Source organism: Marmota monax, unplaced genomic scaffold, assembly GCF_021218885.2.
Source record: "Marmota monax isolate L192 unplaced genomic scaffold, Marmota_monax_Labrador192_F-V1.1 WCK01_AAM20220418_F8-fsc00031, whole genome shotgun sequence".
Lineage (NCBI taxonomy): Eukaryota > Metazoa > Chordata > Mammalia > Rodentia > Sciuridae > Marmota > Marmota monax.
The window spans coordinates 17,969,943-17,992,425 of record NW_026695197.1 but is presented as its reverse complement, the minus strand read 5'-3'; the positions used below and the strand labels follow the sequence as shown (position 1 = coordinate 17,992,425).

The 22,483-nt window shown below is 49.1% G+C and overlaps 1 protein-coding gene across 2 annotated transcripts in view; it reads left to right on the top strand.

Annotated features, from left to right (window-relative positions):
- Zbtb7c (zinc finger and BTB domain containing 7C) overlaps positions 1 to 22,483 on the top strand; it is a 323,330-nt gene that overhangs the window by 171,203 nt on the left and 129,644 nt on the right. For both annotated transcript variants that reach the window (XM_046428418.2, XM_046428420.2), the window contains exon 3: positions 12,654 to 12,715. The gene's annotated coding sequence lies outside the window, so the exon portion shown is untranslated. The remainder of the gene's footprint in view (positions 1 to 12,653; positions 12,716 to 22,483) is intronic.

Sequence of the window (22,483 nt, the reverse complement as noted above, 5' to 3'; positions counted from 1 at the left end):
GCAAGAGGACTCTCAGAGCAGAGAAGAAAGACCTCCGAGAGGAGGAATTTATCAGAGACATTCTGCAAGAAAGCTCCAAGGACTGGCTTCTGAACAGCAGAAACGAGCACCATGAATGAACAGACCCATCCCAAGGGCCATAGTGGACTTTCAGAATACTAAGTGTTAATAAAATTTTCAGAGAGGAAAAAGTGGCTGCCTTACATACAGAAATCTGAACACAGAACAGTCTTAGACTTCCCACTGTGTCCCTCGGGTCTAGAGGACCCGGGTACAGTGCCTTCAACCTTCCAGAGACACATAGCCTCCGACTCACTGTCCTCTGTTCACTTCCAAATGGACCATGGAGAGAGAGGGAGAATCGGGCCTTTTCGGGTAGACACAGTCTCAAATACTGTACCTCCTAGAGCTCCCTTCTCAGGAAGCTACCTGAGGAAGATTAGTACCTTGAAACAAGAGTAAACCAAAACCAAGAATGGTGTGTGTGCATGTGTGTGTGTGTGTGTGTGTGTGTGGAGAGTGGGTGAGCAAAATAATGACCCCCAAAGATGTCCACCTCCTAATCCCCAGAGCCCATGAAAATGTTGGGTTACATGGCCAACAGGATTCAAGATGGCGGATGGAGAGCTGACTGCTGATCAGCTTGCCCTGGGATAGGAGGTTGTCCTGGGTCAGCCAGGTGCACCCAGTTTAATCACAAGTGATTTGGTGAGGGAAAGAGGGAGACAGGAGAGCAGATCAGAGTGAAGGAAACGTGTCCCCCCACCCCAGGGTTCAAAGGAACACAGCTCCGCCAACACCTTGGTTTTAGCTCAGTGACTCCCATTTGGACCTTTGACCTCCAGAACCAGAAGATGATAAGTTGAGGTTGTCTTAAGCCACTTGGTTTGTGGTCATTAGTTAGAGCAGCACTAGAAACCAGACATAAGACATACGAATTCCAGGTGGAATTCCCAGGTGAATTCTTACATCCTGAGTGCTAGGCTCAGGAGCAGTTGGTCCAGACTGGAGCTGGAGGTGAGAAACTCTAGATGGGATGACTTCCCACTTGGTTCCATGGATTCCCAACATGCTAAACTGTTTCTGAAGGGCTTTTAATAGTTCTGGCAGTCAGTTGGTATGTAAATAGATGTCAGGTGCATACAAAGCCATGTTAACACTAGCAAAAATTAAAAAGTTATGCAAGAAAGGAAATATTATCATGTGGCTCATCCATGAACAACATTTACATCATCACCACCACTGTGAGCACTGACAGTTGATTTTACTAAAAATGGTAGGAAGACACAGAGAACAGAATTGTGTGTTTAATGGAGGTGGAGATGGGACCAGAAGGGAGAGAAAACCTCATTTCTATTACGGGACACTAAGACACAATGCAGAGGAGTGTAATATCTGACAACAGTAACGATACCTCGTGCTGAGAGCTGGACTGTATCTCTCCATAATTGATATATTGAAGCCCCGACCCCCAGGAGGGCTGTATTTGTAAAGGACATTGTCAAAGCTAAATGAGGTCATAAAAGTGGAGCTCAGATCCCATAGGATGAATGTCCTTATAAAGAGGAGATGCCAGAGAGCCTGCCCTCCCCACCCTGTGTGCACATAGTGAGAAGATGGCCCTCTGAAAGCCAAGAAGACAGCTCCCGTCAGAAACCAATCAGCCAGCATGTTGACCTTGGACTTCTACCCTCCAGAACTGTGGCAAATACATTTCTGTTGTTGAAGCCACCCAGTCTGTGGCGTTTTGTTGTGGCAGCCTGAGCTGACTAATACATCATATTATTTAGAAATATGGCAATAAAGAACCCAAGAGATGGCTAAAACATTCGAGAGTTGTTATCTCTAGAAATTGGGACTTAGTGTGAGGAGAGCTAAAATATTTTTCACGGTCAGATTTTTATTACTTTTGATTTTTCAAAGCATGTATACATATTTGTTCATCTAGTTAATTTTTTTAAAAGTTAAATAAGTGAAATTGGTAAAGGGAATTTATTGGCTTAGGTAGATGAAAAGTTCAGAAACAGGGTGATATTTAGGAGGGATTTATTCAGGTTTCCATTTTTGTTTTTCTGTGACTAGCTCAGTGCTGCACTCTGGGCTCTTTTGGTAACAAAGTAGCTGCCCATTGCAAACTCCAGCCCTTGCATTCCCTCTCTCCATCACCACTGCTGAAGTTTCTCCCCCAGAAACCCACAACAGACATCTTCTTATATGATGAAATTGGCCCAATCCACCATGGCAAGAGAGCTAAAATGAACAGATTGGCTTAAATCAACCATGACCTACCCTGAAACACAGTTGCTGGGGTGTGGGGTGGGGGAGGTGATAATCTAGAAAGAATTTAGGATTCTTTTACTAAGAAGAAGGGGAGATGAATGGTGGATGCCTCAAAATAGCCAGTGTCCACTAAGAATGCATTCCTTTGGAGAACATTTTCCTTTGTCTTCTTGAGTTGCTGGTGCCTAGTGATACTTGGGATTGATGGGTCAGTTGGTTGGTTAATTGGCTGGTTGGCTGAATGGCATTTGTGTTAAATGTTAACTTTTGCTGTATGTGATCCATGAGGTAAGAAAGTCTAGATATAAAGAAAATGACTGATGAGGGAGACTAAGAGCTAGAGCATCCACCCCAACAGGGATTTGGGAATGAGGAATGAAAGACAGAGGTGAGTCCAAAGCTGCATCTTCTTAGGGGAAGTGATCAAAACCGTGGCCCAGTTGGACATGATCAAAAGTCTGCATGGCACAGTGTAACTGAGGGACTCCTAGGGTTCGCCCACACCCAGCTCCTCCCCACCTACTGCAGATGCCTGAATCATATCATTAGAAAAAATTCACTTTTGTAAGAAATGCCATCACTTGTGAAGACTGGCACATTTGGCTGAAGAGTTGGCCAGATCCTTCCTAGACAGCTGCAGTGGGGAACTCGGGTGTGGGAGGGAGGAGGAAGGGCATCTGCAGAGGTGCATGGGGCGGAGCTGGGAGGAGGTGGCACCAGGTGAGTCCTGAATGAGGTGGGGGCAGGGCAGACCGGTCTCCCTACCTCACCTTAGCCTTCACTGGGGCCCTACTAAGGGGAGAGCTGGATGCTCTCTAAACCACAGCTAACCCTCTTGCCAAACATATGCGCTGCCTCCACTCCCTCTGACTGATGCCCACAGCTGGAGGAGCGCTGGAACAGGAAGGCCACTGTCTGGAACATCCCCTGTGTCTGCTCTCACCAGCTGAGCCAAATGCTTTCCCTGGGCGCTGCTGGCTTAGTTTCAAACCTGTTTTTGCCAGTGAAACTGGCTATTGTAATTATATAGTTTAATTAAACAATATGCAATCGAATTAAATACATTTGCAAAAAGAAAAAGAAAAGGTTGTTTCTATGAAAGACTTTTTAAAAAGTGGTTTTAAAAAAATGCTGTTGAGTTAGATGTAGGTTAAAAAAACAAAACAAAAACCTATGAAAGTTTGGAGAAATTTCCAAAAAGATCTAGTAATATTTTTCCTTCTTTTTCTTTGTTTCCCCACCCCACCCCCAAGTCTTGGGGCTTGAACCCAGGGACTTGCACATGCTGTGCAGGGCTCTACCACAAAGCTAACCCCCCCTACAGCCCTACATTCAGATTATTTTGCAAGTATATTTAATTTTTCATTTCACTGTGGTAGGGGGACAACTGAAATTGGAATTGTAGGCAATGTCACATGTGAGTGATTTTATGCACAAAGACAGTAAGAACAATTCTATTCAGGAGCTACAAAGTCAAAGGAAAGGCCTTGACTTGGCCTTGAAGGTTTGGTGACTGAATGTACAGGCACCTGCCAGATGCTGTCGGGTTTCGGAGCAGACCTTCTACTGCAGCACATAGGCAGTGGGCTCTGGCTCCTGGAAACCAGTTCCCATCCCTCTGGATCAGAGCCTGGTATGCAGAAAGGGGTTTCATTTCTGGGCTGTGGATGCTTAGCTGGGTGGGTTCCTCAGAGCTGATGAAATTGGAAGTAGCCAAGAGGAAGCAGAAAGAAAGTTGGAGATGGCTTCAGCCTGGGCCAGTCTCTCTGTCTCTCCCAGAGTTTTCTCTGGGGTCCCTGAGCCAAATGCTGCAGTCCAGCTCCTGCTCTTCCCTCTGTCCTTCCCTGCACCAGGGCAGTGGGGATGGGTGATTTCACAGCTCCCCAGCCCAGCTCTGTGTCAGGGCTGCATCTCTGGCTCTCCTTTGCACGGACCAGCAACACCTGCTCCATCCAGACCTGGTAACTCACTGCCCTGCTCCATCCTGCTGGGTCCCTTCCTTCCTCTACAGCATTGACCCTACCTCTCCATGTCCTCCCCACCCCTCTGGACCCTGTTTACTGTCTGCTGCTTCCAGGGAGGCCTCCCTAATGAGCACCCCACCTGCCCCAGCTCATTTCATGGACCACCTCCCGTCCTCAGTTCTCACCAAGGTCCACCGCTCAAAGTCCCCTAAGCTGTGGACATACAGTTCTCCCAGACCCCCTTTCTGGATTTGATTTCACAACCTCACCCGCCATCATCACCCTGCAGCAGAGGTTCCCTTATGAAAGCGCCTGCGATGGACCTGAACAGGGTGATCTGTGACAGCGAAGACCACAGGACCACAATGTCCACCGTCTAGAACCTGGGTCCCAGCACTAAGGGGGGATTGTGGGACTTCAGGTCAGCTTATCTCTTTCCAGCAACTCTCAGCCAGAGAAGTGAAGGTTCTGGGGTAGGAGGCTGGGTTTGGGGAGGGAAAGACAGGAGGTTCTAGAGACAGCACCACGTGGCAGTCCCTGGCCTCCAGATCTGCTAGGGGAGCAGGGAGGAGGAACTGAAGCACATGAGATGTGAACTGCTCACTGGATGTCCCATATGAAGTGACCCAGTAAAGGGTGTCCCCCAAACTCTTTGCAGGAGGTGGGATTCAGGGGATCTTTGGCGTGCACAGAGCCCAGCAAGCAGCGTTCTCACATTTCCTGTGAGGCAATTGTGCTTCCGTGGGCCTATGCTGTGCTGGCTGCCTCCCTCTGGATCCTTCCCAACACCTCCTATTGAGAGGGGAATTGGTGCATGAGGGGACATCTCCCCATTTTGTGCCATGGCAGCTCCAGAGGAGTGCTGAGTTTTCCTAAGCCCCAAAGGTTGGGGGACACATCCTGTTTGACACTGTTGAGTTATTTTGTCCACTGTCCCACATAGCCATCTACAGTGTCACCTTGTGCTCTAGAAGAGTCAGTCCTGCTTTGAGATAAACATGTATGATCTACTAATGCTCCACTTTGGGTGGGATCTAGTCCTCCCCCCTCCTTTGTTTTCTTTTTTTTTTTTTTTATTATTGGTTGTTCAAAACATTACAAAGCTCTTGACATATCATATTTCATATATTTGATTCAAGTAGGTTATGAACTCCCATTTTTACCCCGTGTACAGATTGCAGAATCACTACCACAAGAGCCCCTTTCCAAACATCCACACACCTGTCTACTCCCGGTTTCCGTCTGTCACTGGTGCTCTTGTGGTAGTTGTGATACACAGGCTGGCATTAAGTATTGCTATCATGCTGGACACCAGTGGAGGTAGAACATTCTGGAAAGTGGGTTCTGAAGGAATGTTACAGGATTCAGACCAGGAAATAGGACTAAAGACTAGACCAACAGAGGCAAGAAGAGGTACCCAGGGGAGGCCGCAGTCACAGAGATAGGGCTGCCTGCCTCCCTGTGTACTTCTGAGCTGGGATTCCACCTGCGGCCTGATCCCTCCCTCTGGCTCCCCTTCCAGCACTTTCCCAAGAGGCAGCCTCAAAAAAATCCCAGCCCCACTTGGCAGCAGAACCAGGAAGCAGGGCTGGGGGTACCACCCAGGCGAATTCCACAGCACACACCTCCCAAGCTCCCTCAGCAGATGATATCAGCAGAGAGCCCTCTTGTGAACTTCAGCAAACAGCACTCCCCCACCCCTCACCCGCAGGGGGGCTGTCCTGCTGCCTCTGAGATCCTGATACCTCAGACTTATTTCTTTTCCTTGTATCCTATAGAGAAGTTTTTTTTTTCTTTTCTCCATATTTAAACTCATTCAATATTGTAACACTGAATATTCTTTGCCCACCTCGGGGGCAGTGGGGTGGTGGGGCAGGCCTGGGTGGCTTGCCCTCTCTCCTCAGCTCCGGGACCATCCTTGCTGGAGGCCCTCACTCAGATCTGCAGGGCCCAGGAACAGCTCCCCGAGGCCAGAGAAAATAAAATGTGCATGACTGAGCAAGAACCCAGTGAAGCAGCCTGACCAGGGAGATTAGGCCTTTGTTCCTCAGTCAGGCCCCCTCCCCCTCCCCCTCTCCTCTTTCCTCTTCTCCCCTCCTCTCCTCTCCCCTGGCCCAGGCTCTACTGTTGACCTTGGCTCTGGGCTCAGCCTTCCCCTTTCTCAGGGCTATTTTAAGATCTAGGCCAAGGTCACAGAAACTCGGACTTCCAAGGGGCCATCATCACCCCAAAGCAATGACTGAAGGAGGATTCAGTTGCCTTAGAAGAGCATGTCCCTGGACACACACACACACACTCCTTTTTTTTTTTTTTTCCTCTCTCTCTCAATCAGACCAGACCAAACTGGCCTCATGCTCTGGTAGACTAAGAGGGATGGTTTAGACCCCAGTTCATTCTCTACAGACATCAGCTGGGCTTCACCCAAGCCCCCTACCCATCCAGTGAGGGGCAGTTCTTGGCTTGCAGGAAAAGGGAGCAAAAAGATCAGGGGGACCCATACACCCCTCTCTCCTTACGCCTCCAGGTTCCTGGGTTATTATCTTATGTCTCCCAGGTTTGGTGTCTTTGATACACTGGATAAACTAATGTTGGGGAGTCGTTGTTCACACTGGGGTTTCACATTAGAGTTCACCTTTGTGTTCTGTGTTCTATGGGTTTTGACAAATGTGCAAGGACACGTATCCACCATTAGCATGTCACACAGGTCTCCACATTCGTCTTTCAGTTGTCTCTAGAGTCTCAGCCCCGCGCGTAGTTCCCTATTGTGTACGTATTCACCTTTCACCCCTTGACTCCTGGTAACTACCAATCTTTATATTGTATCCATAGTTTTGCCTTTTCTAGAATGTTACATAGTTGGAATCATAGACTAGGTAGCTTTTCAGACTGGCTTCTTTCACTTAGCAGTATGCTTCTAAGATTCCTCTGTGTCTTCTCACTGAGAAGAGAACAGATTGTTTTTTATCACTGAATAATATTCTGTTATCTGGATATACTACCATTTGTTTATCCATTCATCTATTGAGAGTGCATGTTGGTTGCTTCCAGTTTGGGACAATTATAAATAAAACTGCTGCCGGGCACCGTGGTGCACACCTATAATCCCAGTGGCATGGGAGGCTGAGGCAGGAGGATCAGGAGTTCAAAGCCAGCCTCAGCAAAAGTGAGGCACTAAGCAACTCAGTGAGACCCTGTCTCTAAATAAAATACAAAATAGTCTGGGTATGTGGCGTTTTGGTCGAGTGCCCCTGAGTTCAATTCCTGGTACCCACCCCCCAAAACAACAACAACAACAAAAAAAACATAAATAAAACTGCCATAAATATCTGCATGGATTTTTTGTTTTAAACATGGACATGAATTTTCAGTCCATTTGAGCCAATCTCTGAGCATGCTTCTAGATTGTACAATAAGCCCGTGTTTAGCCTTGGAAGGCTCCACCTCGCTGTCTTCCAAAGTGACTCACTGTGAGAAATAAAGTCTGGTGGTCCATTTTCAGAATCCAGTGTTTGGCCTTAAATGTAAAATGGGGAGGTAAGAAGAGGAGCAGGAGGGGAGAGTTAGAGTGGAAAGTGACCAGCAATTCACAGCCCCTTGACAAACAGGGGGAGGGACTGGCCTGACCAATAGAGATAAACTGCAAGATGCTCTCAACCCAAGAAGGCCTTCCCACCTTAAGGGGACCGAGGGAGGTGAGGACAACTAAAGGTTTAAATAACCCAGTAGGAGACCGCCAAACCTAGAAGGCTCTATACCCCACAGTGCTCAGCCAATGAGAACCCAGGGAAGGGACCTTGTGTAACGGGGAATGACCTGCTGGTTGTAACTGCAGGGGTGTGCCCGCCCCCCCAGACAGGCAGTCAAATCCATTTTGGGGCTTTGGGCAGGTGAGCCTGTTTCTCTACCATCATGCATTCCTAAGGTGACTAATTTAACATCAGAGAAAAAGCAAGCTGCAATCTTTCCAGCACAGACTCTAAAGGATTCTGCTAGGAGCAGCCCTGCCACCCTGTCACCAGAGACCCTCTGCTGGTCAACCCCGAGGCCCTCCAAGCCCAAGCCTGGATGGCCCACAGTGACAACTCATCACACCAAGCTCTTCCTACCAGTGCTGGGCTGTCACTAGCCCCCAAAATACTTTCCATGGAACAGCATCAACGCTCACTATGTGCTGGCCCTTTGCCAGGTACTGGGGACCTGGCAGTGAGCACAGCAGTCAGGATCATCCCTGCACGCAGCTGACCTCCCAGGGAGAAGCTAGGCTCACTGGGCTCACCTGAGGCCCAGTTCCAAGTGTGTCCTCCGTTTTCTGATTTAATTCTTGCTCCATCCATGTGAAGTTAGAGGTAGGTCTTATTAGTGTGCCTACTTTGCTGGTGAGAATCTGATGCACAGAAGTTAAATCACTTGCAAGATCACACAGCTGCTGAGTTGATGAGTGGCAGGGCCAGCTGTAGACCTTGCCAAAGGGACCATCATCTGGCCATCCTGAGGGAGTCTCCTGGGGCCTCTGACCCCAAACTGATTGTCAGGGCAGGTATCTGCTTGTGCTGGCCACCCTTCAACACCGAAGAGCCCTGGTCCCAGTCACAGATGCCTGCTGGGTGGCTGCCATGTACTCATCTTCTCCCAGGTGCAGTGGGGTGACCCCAGACCTCTAAGCCTCCTTCCTGTCTGTAAGCCCTCCTGGGAGGAGTTTGCAGGTAGGAAGCACAGCTTCTCACGTCCGCCTTGCCACCAAGTAGCAGAGACCCCGGGACTTCGCAGATAGGCAATTAATGGGTCGAAGCTATTCTACCTACCTGGGAAGATACTTAATCATAAAGCATCCCCCAAATGTTAGTTCATATTAATGTTGATATTGGTGTTGCTGCTGTCAGTCACATGGTTTGAATTCACAACTGTTAGTCTTTTTATTGCTCCTGAAAGCCACAAGCCATCCAGAGGTGCAGACATGGGTGTTTGTGGCCACACATTTGCCGACAGACCCTGGCTTTCCACTTTTTTATGTCTAACTGCCTCCAAGGCAAAGAGAAGAGGGGATGATGACCGGGAAACAGAGGGATGTCAGAAAAAGCCTGAGCTGACAGCACCGTCTGGTCAAGGGCCAACTGCTTCTCCTCGGGACAGCAGGCTGGAGCCGGGGCTCCTGCTCTTTGAATGTTGCTTCCATTTAATCTCGCCTGTCTGGGAGAACCAGGACCATCTGTCCCACAGCGGCTGGCCCTTGACAGACAGTGCTGCTGGTCACAGAGCCAAGAGCTGGGGAGACAGAGCCTGGATGATGCCCTTTGGCCCATTTCCAGCCATGCCTGGAGATTTGAGAAAACAAGTCATTAGTCTCAAATATTCCTTAATGATGGAACGAGAGCCAGACAACCCAGGCTTAGGTTTTGCCAGTGCCCAGGTCAGTGTCTGGGAAGGCCCCTGGAGTGATTGAGAACCTTGTCCTGGCTGAGAGTGTGCCTGGCGCCTCGTCTACCCAGAGGCACAGTGGTGCCCAGCACCTGGTAAGATGGTGGGGGTCGAGGGCCATGTGACCTTGGAAGTCTTGCTAGCTGCTTCCAACTGCAAATTTGTTATTTGTTTGAGCTGGAAAGATCTCTGAGATCATGTCCCCATTTACAGATGGGAAGAGAGAGAAGCAAGGCTTGTTCAGAGCTCTTGCTGGGTTCCTCCCAGGCCTTTTTTTTTTTCCTTCTTCTTCTTCTTTTTTTATTGGCAACACTATTTTTTGAGACTTAAAGCACATTATTCCAAGGGAAAAAAAATCCAGGACACTGAAAAAATTACCCATGCTATTTATTCACTCTCACTCAGAGAAGTTGTTAGTTCTAATGACCTTTCCAAATTAATAAAATCTGTAAATGCTCATTGTTTATTGCACACATTGAGTTGCACCTCTAAATGGCTGGAGGGAACAGCAAGCCTGCCTGGAATATTTAGCTCCAGGGCTCTGCAGCCAGCAGATGTGCTTTGTAGCCTGGGCAAGGGAGCTGTGCTCAGCATATTCCCAGGGAAAGCAGGCAAGGCAGCCGAGCAGCCCACCTTGCGTTCAGCCTTGGCACACAAGAGGTGAGAGTGACAGTCCATGGACCTAAGATAGTACCTAAGCAAGGGCTAGGTTGCAGGCTACGGCATTCAGAGAAAGAAATGTTGGGGGATCCGGAAAGTCCGTGAGATGTGAGATTTGATGTGAGCCCAGAAGAGAAGGATTGGGTCAGATTGCCCAGAAAGGGAGCAGAGGGTGAGCAAAGGGTAAGACTGAGGGTATCATTGGGGCCCACGAGCCCATGTGGAGAGGAAATTGGTTGGGGACATGCAGAGAGTACTCTCCCTGGAAGGAAGCCAGGTTCTAGAGGGTGATGGTGTCTAGACTTCAGAGAATCCTGTCTCTCAATGCTCCGACCCCAGTGCTTACGAGCCACAGGTTTCCCTGGCCAAAAACAAATTACCCTTGCAGTTTGTTCAACCTCACTCAAAGAAGCTATTGGCACTAATGACCTTTCCAAACTAATGAAATCTGTAAGTGCTTAATTGTGTATTGCATACATTGCCGTGTGTCCTTTAGTCCTGGTGACCGTCTTTCCGTCTAAGCTTGTGAGTGACCCTGTCTGCTCTTGATTTCCAAGATGAAGAGGACAGAAGTTTCTTAGGGACATGCTGTGCCCGTTGTGCTGTTGTTGCAAGGGGATTTTTAAAAATTGAGGTAGAATATATATAACATAAGATTTACCACTTTGGCCATTTTTAGTGTGCAGTTCACTAGTGTTAAATACATTCGCATTGCTGTGCCACCATTGCCATTGCCCATTTCCAGAACTTTCCATGTAGCCCAACTGGAACTCTCTCATTCAACACTAACCGCCACCCCCACCCCTAGCCCCCTGCAACCACCTTTCCACTTCTGTCTCTACCAATTGGACTCCTAAAATTGCAATCATACAGGGCGCCTTTTTGTGACTGGCTTATTTCACTCAACATTCTATCCTGGTGGTTCATTCATGGTGTAGCATGTGTCAGAATTTCCTTCTTCTTTTTTTTTTTTTAGGTCAAATAATGTTCCCTCCTATGTATGTACCACATTTGGTTTACCTGTTCAGTTTCTGACGGACGCTGGTTTTCCTGGTCCTTTGGGCTGTCGTAAATAATGCTTTGGGTGGATGTGTGTGTTTGAATGTCGGTGTGAGTGCCTGATGGGAGGTTTTTGAACTAAAAAAAAAAAAAAAAGCTCCAGACTTTCAAATGCTGAGGCCTGATCCCCTGGCCCCTGCTGTCACTCCACAAGGAGCAGGTTGCCATCTGGCTATTGCGCCTGCGTTAGACTTTTGCACCTGAGCAGAGGTGCACATTCTTCTCTGCCAGGGCCACAGACTGAAGGCAGGTCCGTCATGCACGCCACCTTCCCTATGCCATGCTGAGCCCCCTCACTCTATGCTGGAGCCTGTGCCAAGACCCCTTAGCCTTCACTTCTTATCCTAAAATACATCAGTCACTTTGCATTGGTCCCTCACTGAAGTAGCAAGTGCTTTGAACTCTTGCTTGATGAGTCCTTTCCCTCCCCTTCTAAATGTATTTAGCCACGATCCTAAAAGCCAAGAAAAATCACTCAGGCAGAGTTCTCCTTCCCATCCACCATCTTCCCCTCCCCAGCTCCCTCCAAAAATGCACGCGTGTGTCAGCAGAGCTAAAGGGCATCCTGTCTCCGAACGTCACTACTTCTGCACATTAATTGCCCAAACTCACATTACTACACATTGAAACGGTGACACACTCCGGCAGAAGGCAGGAGAAGTCGCCGTGCAGGTTGGCATTGTCATTAACTCAAGTCTTTGGTGTCAACTCCCTCCCGCACCAAGCGTTCCCGCCTGGCCTCATCGTCAACCTCCGAGATGCATTTTCTGGCCTTTGTTGGTTGGTGTCAGCTCTTGAACATTATTTAAATGTAGTTTGGGGGTCCACGAATGCAATTACCATTGTGTTATTATTCAGGGCCAGATTGTTAAGATGCAGGCAGCTGTACAAGGAGATGCCCTGTGCTGTGAGGTCCAATTTAGGAGGGCCTTCGGAGCGCGCGCAGGGTTGCTAGGCAACCCCATGCTACACAAGTGGAGGCCTCACTCCGGAGTGGGAAGAAGCCCAGCGCCTTCAGGGAATTGGAGGCAGTGGTCAATCTGAGACTGGCACGGCGCCGGGAGCGGGAGGAGGCGGCGTGGGCTGAGCCTAGAGGCCTGCGGCAGTGGGGGCGCCCACCCAGCGAGCACATGGTGTTCCCAGGGAGGGAAGATGCTTGCTGCTGGGAGTGGGAATGCAGAGAAGGTGCAGAAGCCTGAGGTCGGCCAGGAAAGCGCCGAAGGATCCCCAGAGCAGATGCTAATGTGATTCTCTGTCCCTTTCTTCTCTTTGCAGGAAATGAGCAGGTTGGCCGAAAAGCTGGTGGCCTGAAATTGAAGACTAAGGCGTTGGTGCTTGTGAGTATGAATCTTGTTCGTTTGGTTGTGTGGTTTCACAGTGTTCCTGGCCAGTGGGCAGGTTTCCCTAGTAGGGAAAAGAAGCAAGACCTGGGTGGAATGGGCTTTGGGTTCTTCTGGAAGGTGACTCTTGTTGAGTGGGTTGGACCCTGGCATATAAGGCGTCAGATTGAAGGAGGAGGCTTGGAACCCTGGCTCTGTCTTCCAAGTGGAGGACATTCCTGTTGGCTTCACAAGACAGTCACTCCCTTGGCCTGCAGATGGGTGAGTGGGCAGAGCAGGACTCCTCTGGGGAAAAGAAAGGCGTGCTTTCACACAGTGCTAAGTTGGCTGCTATTTAGAACAGTAAATCCTCATCTAGGCCATGTTATAGCATCTTAAACTAAGAGTAGACATATGTACAATCCCCCCACCAGCCTGAGAGCCTTAGTCACCTGGGGCCAGGCATTACCTGCAGTCTCTGAGCAGGCCACGAGAGCCAGCAGGCCTAGGCTGTGTTTTGGAGGGGCTCCCAGTGTGGAAAGAGAAGACATCTACATGTGGGACAAATAAAGAGCTCTCTGGAAGGGTGCATGGGCCTCCTCTGGTACAGACCAACCAACTGGTGCTGGGGGGCGAGGAGGGAAGATTTCCTGGGGAAGGAGACATTTGACCCGGGGTGGAGGAGGCAGGCCTTTCCAAGGAGGAGGACCAGGGCCAGAGGCCCCTCCTGGGACCTGGTTGGGCCTGCAGGGAGTGCAGCACAGGCCTGGGTCTGCAGGGCTGGGAGGTTGGTCAGGAGCTGAAGGTCTGGAATAGCTTCATGAACGGTCCAGATGCAAAGAACCAGAATGCAATAAAGAATCCCTCGCCTCTGTAAATACAATTAAATTTCTGCCCATTTGTCTGCTGCTGCATGTGGGAACGGCTGCATGGATTTTCCACCAAACTTGAAGTTGTACTTGAGATCAATACACTGGATAGATTACAAGAAATTCTGTATTAGGAATCTTCCCTGGGAGAGAGAGAGAGAGAGAGAGAGCCTCCTCCAAACAGCAGCACCTGAGGGCCACCAGCACTTTATGAGACCAGTGGTGGAGTCATTCCCTGAGCTACAGGTGGATAGTCACAAAGATAGTGTTCCCAGCTGTCCCCTTGCCCTTCCCCAGAGCTTTTGGTACCCAGGACGAAGGGCAGCAGGGATTTATTTATTTAGCCAAAATTAATTCCTTATTTGTTTTGTGCTAATTCTGAATCCCAGTACCAGCAACCGGTATTTCCACAGAGTTACCAATCTGTAGCACACGTGCAGGTCTTGCTGCCTAGGAGCTGTACAAAGGCTCTATTCGGTATTCTTATTTTGGAGATTCAGGACACTGGGCTTGGAGTCACTAAATATTCACTGAGCTCGTGAGTGACAGAGCTGAGAAGTCCACACTGTCCATGAGTAGATCTCTAATTAAGGAGCAGGCCCTTCCAGGCGTGGCCCTGCCTTCTGTGCCTTCGTCCTGGACAGGAAGAGTGAGTGTTGTCTATTCCTGCTGTAGGAATTCTGTCCTGGAGGCCAGCATTTTGGGTCGCTGGCTTTCCTGGGCCGTACATGTCAGACGGATGGTCTTTGGCAGGGTGGGGAAGGTTTTGCCCTCAAAACAGAAGGCTCTGTGTGCTTCTAACACCAGGGATGCTTTCTGTCGACAAGAGAGGGCTTCATTTGGAACCATTGGTGACTGCTGAGTTGGGGCTCCCCAGAAGCATAGCTTAAGTAGGTTTTGGGTGCATGGAACTCTCTTGGGAAAGCTCTTAGGAAGCACTGTTGGAGAGGGGGAGGCAGGAAAAAGAAGGAGGCCCCGAGTGAGAATGAGCTCTCAGGGCGAGGGTCCTCGGCTCCATTCACACATATGACACTGTGGTGACATCTGGTTTGGAGACAAGGGTCAGGGCTTGTGTAGCCCATTCGCCATCAGCTGCCTCCAGAGTGTTGCTGGGGGTATAGGCTCCATGGCATCGTGTCAGCGAATAGCAGCAAATCCAGAGACTGTCACGGTGAAAGCCACGGGCCATGCTCTCAGCAGCTGGTAAGGGGTGCCCAACAGTTGCATCTCCTGTTGTTCTCATGAGTGTCTCTAGTGTGAGGACAGCCACATGTCACGCTCCTCTGACCTGGCAGTAATTCTCACTGCAGTTAGGTTTGCATTTAGAGGTACAGGTATTAAAACAGAAATTCATAATGCCTTATTGAGGTACCATTGACAAAAATTATATGTATTCATGATGTAAAAGAAGAAGAAGAAAAAAATTCATAATGTGTGATTTTTTAAAAATTGAATTTTATTGGAATTTCATTCTTAATAGGTATTATACTCTTGTGGTTCTAATTTCAAAAGTACCAAAAGATCTCCAGTAGAAAGTCCCCTGCCCATCTCTTGTATGCTCACAATGACAGTGTGGTTTAGATATCCAAGTTTTAGTGAATCTCATGTTGTACTGAAAGATACTTTTGGGTCTCAAGAATCAGCAGTTGGGGTTACTCCAGAAAGGGATGAGCTGGAATGTGGCCCTTTTTTGGAAGGAGAGCAGTTCATAGTCTGGTCAACCCACCGTGGAAGATTTAAAGTGTTGAGCAATTTTGCACACATTTCCAAACTGCTTAATAAGTGATAAGAATTGCAAGCTATCATTGTTTCTGATTGCAAATAATAAGTATTATTTAAAGCAAATCACACATAGTTTGAGGATTCTGTATTGCAGCCCTTGGAATTCTGCAATCTTGAAAATAATTTAAAGTTTCACTAAATGCTCTATTTAGTGCAAATTATTGAGGTCTTGCTGCACTTATTATCTGCTGCCATTCGCACTTTGTTTAATGACTTACTGAAACGTGTTTTCAGTTTCCTGAGTATATTTAGATCCACTGCGTGTGAGCGCCTCGGGAATTCTCACTGTGCTTTCCTTTGATGAGGTGACTTGACATAATTTGGAGGCGCTTTCTCCGCATAGGATCTGGTCAGTGACGGAATGAGTGAGCATCCTGTGGTGGGAGGCGTTGAAACGGTAGCTAGGTCATCTGTCAACAAAGCTGTACAGGAACCTATCTACGTGACAGGCAGGCGTAGAAGACTTCCGAGGTCCTGTCACAGCTGGGTCTGGCCTGTGCATCTCTGTGATCATCCTTAGCCTCTCTAGACCATCCAGCATGCCCCAGGCCACCCAGCGCACACAATGCCCACTTACCTGCTGCATTTTGGCCTCCTGGGTTTTGTCTAATGCCAAAAAATATCCAAATAGAACTTATTTTGTGGTCGTGTAGGCCTGGTGTGTATGTTTTGCTCTTGCAAACGAGCTGTCTTTTCCAGTTCTCCTTCGTGTTGATGCTCTCTCTCTGGCTGCAAGAAATCCTTGAATTTGCACACGGCCTATTCCAGCCCCAAGACGGATTTTGGTGGCACCCCCATGAGGCCATGAAAAAAAATCTCATTTCCGTCTGAGAAATAGAATCATTATCTTGATTGAAATAGTATCTTTCCTCAACCTGCAACCCGATAAAGCATCAAATTGGTAGAGTTTCCTTATCACTGCAGAGTTTGCAGGACACAAAATAATGGCCTGTCACTGCCTCTGGTGGGGCAGGTTGTGTAATACAGAGCCCATGACTCCCCGACAGATTTGCATGATATGGTGCCTGGTACAGTGTAAAATAAGCCCCTTGATGACAAATGTCATTATATGAAAATGAGAGGGTGGCACTGGGCCTAGAACAGCAGTGGTAATCGGTGCAGCCGTGACTGTTACTAAGACATTTACTGCGTCTGGGACGTTGTGGGAACAACCAAATACTCTAGATGTCTTCTCCTTTTTAGGGTGTGCTTGCTCTGAGGCTCTGATCCCCTATCTGAGCTTCCAGGGCTTCTTTTAGACTAAAGGGGTAACTGGGCTTAAGAAGGTGGACCAGGTCCTAGCTGTTGTTGTCAACAAGTCAGCCAGAAGCCAGCAAGCTGACTGACATCTTTGTGAAGGGGCTGTGAGTGGGGAGGCAGAGAGAGGGCCTAGTCCCAGGCTGTCCACCATTATTACCATGCAGCTTTGGGCCACTGGGACCCTGGTGTCCTCTTCGTTCAGAGAGGGTGGCACAGGTCTATCAAGAGAATGAGGTGACATGGTGCTTGGGTGAAGTCAAAGATACTGGCTGTACCCTCTGTTCTCCTTGCCCCCGTGCACTGAGAGGGAGGCTCTGCTGCATCCCTGGTGGGTCTTGTGGGTGTCGAAATGCTGGTTCCCATGAGGTCTCTTTTCTTCTTATTTTCCTCTCCAATTCCATGCAATTCTTCATCAAAAGAAAGGTTTCCATAATGTTAGAGAGCAGTGCCCGGACGGCAAGTCCTGTCTGGTACAGTCCGGCTATCCATTTGTCTTGTGGCCTGCCCTCAGTTCCCTCCCCTATGACACTTGTGCAGGGGTGATTCAAGGACATCAGTGACCAGCCTTTCTGAGCACTTACTCTGACAGGTACTGTTCTGTTTTGCATGTATTAATTCACTTCATTCTAAAAACAATTGTGTGCATTAGCAACTTTGAGTATCCGCCTTTTATAAGGGAAAGGGACCAGAGAAGCCCAGTAATTCACCCAAGGTCACATAGCCAGTAAATTGTGGAGCTGGGATCTGAAGCTGAAATGTCAGCTTGGTTGGAGGTCTTGAAAACAAAACAGACTATATCAGGATTAAATAATAAACTTCAAGCGGCCTGGGCTTCCACTGGAGCCTAACCCAGAATCCTATGATGGAACGAAGCTATAATAATCACATCTTTATAATGTCCCAGGAGTCATTAGAGGTGGTTTCTGGCCCAAGGGGGAGGTTGAATGGTCTTCTAGCCAAGGTGCCTGACCTGGGGGGCCTGATGGCTCAGATGCTTTCTTGTACGGGATCCTGCAAAGCTGTCCCAGTTCTACAGACGCTGGAGCACCAACATATGCAGGACCTGCCTGCCCCTTACTTGTCCCGCATCTGACCCAGCCCCCTCTTCCTGCAAAGCCCCCAGGCCTTGGGACTGTGCCACCTGCCGAGACTTCCCCAGGGAAGAACACATCCCAAGCCCCAGCCTGCCTGCCTCGCTGCCCTCTGCAGAATCTTGTCTTCAGGGGCAGCACTGTCCTGTCAGTGAGCGCCTGATTGCCATGGTAATCACCAGCCAAATGGAGTGGTCTTATAACACATTTTCATCTGGAATATGAACAGGTGTGCTGGGGAAATCAACATTGATCAACAAGACGGGTCTTTCTTGGGAAATTAATATTGAATTTAGGAAACAACAGGAAGAAGAAATACCTGCCTGCAGTCTAGCTCCCTCCAGCCCCACCTCTGACCTGTCCCCTGGCAGATGCCTGGTCCTGAGCAGGTCACTCAAGTTCCTCCCTGCCCTTCCCTCTCCTCTCCCATGAACGCCCCTCTGTCACACCCCACCTCCCCTGGGAAGCCTTCTTTGGTCCACCCAGCCTCCTCCAGTCACCTACAGTTCCCACAGGGGGTCTAGAGCTAGCTGGAGAGCCCCCAAGGGACATGCGCTCAATACTCTGAACCTGCCATGGGGTCCTCCTCCCTCTCAGCCATTCAGGGAAGTCTGTCAGCTGGGGACTCTGGGCCCACCCACAGGCCTCAAGGAGGCGAAGCGTCCACTAAGTTAAGAGCCCAACAGTCTTCCTAGCAGCGCCATTAACTGCCGTCCAGCGGAAGCTAGCGCCAGGAAGCCATTGTGTGTCCTGCTGGAGCCTCGGAACCGACTGGCACTGAGGTTTTGTCATCCAGAGATAAAGCAGCACGGAAGCCAGGCAGTTTTGATTTTTCAGTCTCAGGGTCCCTGGCCATCACCCCTCCACCCACTTCAAAATCAGTTGTGGTCCTGGAGGAGAGAGACCCCCCTCCTGGGGTCAGACGGGGCCCTCCCCTCTGCTCCAAGGCCACCCTCGGGGACTCCAGCGCAGGGTGCCAACGAGGCAGAGGCAGCAGCGGGCCCCACGTTGGCTGTGCTGCTTTGTCCCGAGCCTGCCCGTGTCTGCGACACGGGGCAGGGGACAGAATGGACTTGACAGGCCTGGCATGAAAGGCCTTCTCTGCTTTGAAGCAGATAATGCATCAGAGGGCCCGCCCTGACGACGCGGCAGGCTGAGCTAATATCTTGATTTTGATAGAATGAATAATGAGGAGCCCGAGTGTCGCTCGGAACTCATTTTGAGGACCATGCAAGGCCACATGCTCCGCTCGTTGAATCGGGCTCCTGAAGGGTTCCCAACAAAGGGTTTCGCCAGGAAGAAAGGCCTTCCTCCACGACTCTTCTCGCTTTTCATTCCCTTCTTGTAACAGTAACTTAGGAAAAGATGACATCAAATGGGGACACGGAGCAGCGCGCCAGGCTCTTGTTCTGCAGCACACAAGGCTCTGCAGCTGACCCTCGCTGCGCACGCGCGGAATGCAGGGCCTCCAGCACCAGCCTCCAGCACCACCAGACCCAAGCACGTCCACCGGGAGGGCTGGCAGGAGCAAGGGGCCTGCAAGACCCAAGTGGCACATTCCCTGGGCCATGTGGAAGGAGCTGGTGCAAAAGCCCAGGCTTGGGGGGCTCAGGAGACCCAGTGCAGCACCTAGGGCTTTAATGCTAGGGAGCTGTCCCACCATGGGACTGAAGGGGCCACGACAGGAGGCTGCTGAGAGCAGGGACAGGGAGGGTGGGATGAGGGCCACCTGACCTCGCTGTGATTGCTGGTCCAGGGACACAGCCAGCCTGAGGCATCTCTGAGGAAAGGAAGACAAGATATTAAACACCCCGCCCTGGGCCTCTGTAGCCTCCAGGTGGAGGCCCCGCGGGTTGATTTGACCAGAAGCCAGAGTGGAGGGTGGGTTAAAATGTCTCCTGAGTGTCTTGATCATCTGGGTTCCATGGTTCACTCAGGTATGTGCTCTTGAGTGCACACATGCCTCTCTCTCTCTCTCTCTCTCTCTCTCTCTCTCTCTCTCTCTCTCTCTCTCTCTCGTCATTTGAGAGTAAGTTGCTCTCATCATGGCCTGACACCCCTAAACACCTCAGCATGAGTTTCCCAAACTTAGGGCACATTCCCTGATTGGTCAGTGAATTTAATATGAATACACCACTTTTACCTAATTTACAATTTTTGTTCCAACTTTGCCAGGTCACCTCAGGATGTTCTTGACAGCGTTTCTCCCTCCAACACAGGATCCCTTGGAGGGCTGGGTATTGCGTTGAGTTCTGTCTCCTTGGCCTCTAATCTGGAACATTTCCACAGCCTTTCTTAACCTTTCAAAACATGGACATCTTTGAAAAATGCAATGCCCCTCCCTTTTATTTTTAATCAAATGCTCCCATTTTAAGTTTGTCTAATGTTGCCTTATGATGGGGTCCGGATTATGTGTTCTTGGTCAGAATCCTGCATAGGCTTTCTTGGACCTTCTCTGGGAACCACACCTGGAGGCTCTCACCAGTCTTCATTGGTTAATTTTTTTTCCTCCCTCCCTCCCTCCTTTCCTTTTTTCCTTCCTTCCATCTTTCTTTCTGTCTGTTTTGTACCAGGGATTGAACCCAACAGTGCCTAACCACTGAGCCACACCCCCAGCCCTTTTGATTTTTCACTTTGAGACAGGGTCTTCCTACTTGCTTGTAGCCTCACCAAGTTGCAGATCCTCCTGCCTCCCTCAGCCTCCCTAGCCACTGGGATCACAGGCATGTGCCACGACAACCAGCTGGTGGGGTTGATCTTCATCTCCCAGGTGTTGTCTGCTTTCTCCATGGTACAACAACGGCTTTTTTCTCCTTGGAACTGGGAAGCAGTCTGTGGGGAGCCCTGTCGAGGCACACAGTTCCCCTGCTCCTCATGCATTTACCCAGTATGCATCTGATGATGGCTCTCGTCTCACTGGGTCGTTAACGTGATGGTGGTGAAGTTGCTTTTCTGACCCCTGTGCTGGCTCCCTGTGTACCAGTTGGCCCTTGGCCTTCTACTGTGGGCAGTAGAATGTATTATTTGTCTATTTATTATCTTACTAACTGATGGCTTCCTGTTTTTCTGATGATCTGTTATTTCTCACTGAACTTATCTTGGTGCTTGCATTGTCTCAGGTTTGAAGGGTGGGAGCTCCTTGCAGCCTACTCACACTGGGTGTTGCTATGCTGCCATTCCTATCTAGACACGTTGCTCTTGTTCTCTGGCCCTCGAAGCCCCAGGCTCATCTCCTGCCTGCCCTGCTCTAGTGCAGGAATCAGCCATTTCTCTGAGGAGCTCTGATTTCTTTATAGTGGGAAATGGATTCAATGCCAAGATCCGCTGGGCATCTTTATTTCTTGGCCCATTGAAGGGACAGACCATGAACTGCACATGTGCCCATTTACCTATTCAGTTCCATCCATAACTCCCATGCAGGTACCAACATGTGTGTAACACCCACATGCTGATGTGCATGTCCACTCATGTTCCCATGTTAGAAATCCCGAGTCCACACTGATGCCTCCAATTCCAATTCGTTTCTTCAGGGTTGTTCCTGCCTTCTCCATCTCTTATTTTGTGTCCTTCCAAAGTGAAACCTGGGCTCCCCAAACCCTCAGCACACCTCCCCCACTCCCTCTATCCCAGCTGCCGTGTTCAGGAACTCCTTGGGTTCATCTTCTTTCCTTCCATCTTTTTTTTTTTTTGACTCTTCAGTGTCATTTGGTATTTATTTGAAATAGAGTTTGGTCCTTTTTTTCTCTTTTCAATTTGCAGGATTTTTCCCTTTCTATTTTTATTGGTTTTATTTCATTTAAATTTTTAAATGGGTAGAACACACTTTTCAAAGCCAAAAGTACACAAAAAGATATACTTGGAGACATGTCACGCTCTCCTGTGTCCCACCCCCTGTAAGTTACCAACTGCATGGTTTTCTACTTACAATCTGCCGCAGTCTGGCTGGGCACAATCAGGAGCCACTTGTCAAAAGAAACTAACTTTATTTTTAGAACCACACACACCAAACAAAACAGCCTCTCAGGAAAAACCCTCAGAGCCTCAACTGCCACCACCGGCTTTCCACAAGCCTCTCTCTCCCACACAAGCTTCTCTCCACCTCCCACAATCCTCCTGCTCTTGAGGCCGATTGGCTGGATCATGTGGGCAGAGCCAAAAAAGTCCCCCAATGAGCAGCTCCGTGGTCTGAAAGGGCAGGGAAACAGCCCAATGAGCATCACTGCAGAGGAGCCAATCAGCTAGATGTTGCTGGGGCCGCTGTGAGCCAATCATCAGCGGGCAGCTGGAAGTTTGCTGGGGCCCCTTCGGCTGTGGCTCTCAACAACAATCCTATTGCTTTTTGTTAAAACAAGCCAAACTATAAGTTTTCATGTTTTCTCTTCTTTCTTACAGAAAACGTCCCATATTCTATATGCTTCTTTTTCATACTCTTTGCATTGAATAGTATCTCATGGAAATAACTTTGTACCAGTTTGTGGAGCTCTTCCTTGGTCTTTTTCACATCTGTATAATATTCCGCTGTCTGTACATTCTGATTTATTCAACTGCTTTCCTATGTATGACCACCGTAGATAGTTCCCTATAGTTTGCAATTACAAATAATGCTGTAATGCTGATGCATGTGCTTCTTGTGCTTGGAAAAATTGTGTCTCTTGTGCTTTAGGACAAATTTCTAAGAATAGGATTGTTGAGTTGAAGAATACACGTGTGTGTAGCTTTGATACACATCCCCCTCCTTGGACTGGGCCAGTTTGTATTTCTGCCTGTTTGCCCACAACCCCACC